The following is a 1,210-nucleotide window of genomic DNA, read 5'->3' as shown; positions in this document are numbered from 1 at the left end:
TTTTGTATGTACTTAAGGATATAGAAATGGTAGATATAAGAAAAATCATATTGGAAAAAATATTTGATAAATATTTTATGACTAGGATAAATTACATACCTCACCTATCTACTTATTCCTTAATGAAAATATACAAGAATTATTAAGATTAAAACAAACAACTAATAAATACTATGATAAATCATTTAATTACTAGAATCCAATTCCAAGTTATCCAAGTTATTCGTAGAAACCTAAGCATAATATGAATAATATGACAAGTTAGATATCTGATGAAACTAAAATACTTGTTTTATATATCATAAAAGACTTAGAATTAGAAGACATAAAGAAAATAATATGGGAAAAATATTTGATTTTGAAGATGAGTTACTAAATACTAATTGGATAGAAGATGAATTAGAAAATATTGATTTCTATGGTAGAAACTATTTATTCGGATAGTTATTATTAAGATGGATATTATACAGATTAAAAATGCTAGAATATATTCAAAGAGTTAGAGAAAAACAAAGTTGGCGATATGAATAAATTAATTATAGAAATCAGCTTAGAAGAGGAAGAACAATTAAAAGAAAGATTAATTTGGATAGATAAAACCATAAAACAACTAAAATTAAAAGACAATTTAGAATATGATTTAGACATAGAATTATTCATAGACGAAAAAGACAGAATAATTAACGAAATAGATAACCTAGAATTTAATATCAGATATAGTACAATTAGAATAAATTATTACAAAGAAATTTGCAGTATTACAACTACTTTAGGATAAAATGATAGACTATGAGTATTTAAAATATTGGAGACAAGATATGGAAGAAATAAGAGCAATAGAGATACTTATGAAAGAGAATTAATTGAATATTTAAGAACAAAAGATATAGAATATTTAGAATACCTTCAAAATAATATACAAGAATTACAAAGGCTAAGAGAAAAAAACTAAAGAATATTACAGTAAAGCATTTAATCAAACACCATCTAATCACCCCCAAGATATGAACATTAATAAAATTAAAATGTTTAGAGAAGTTAAGAAATATCCACGCACAAATAAAAATAGATCCATTAGAGCTATAATAGATCTATTTAAGTTACCCAAGTTATCCGCACCCCCTACTATGGAATCAAACTTAGTAGCTATAAAATTCTCATATTTTAATTATTTAATCAATTCCATTTGATGAAAAAAATTCCCATACTA

Source organism: Capsicum annuum, unplaced genomic scaffold (genome assembly GCF_002878395.1).
Source record: "Capsicum annuum cultivar UCD-10X-F1 unplaced genomic scaffold, UCD10Xv1.1 ctg5377, whole genome shotgun sequence".
Taxonomy (NCBI): Eukaryota; Viridiplantae; Streptophyta; class Magnoliopsida; order Solanales; family Solanaceae; genus Capsicum; species Capsicum annuum.
Note: the sequence above shows the minus strand (reverse complement) of the source record.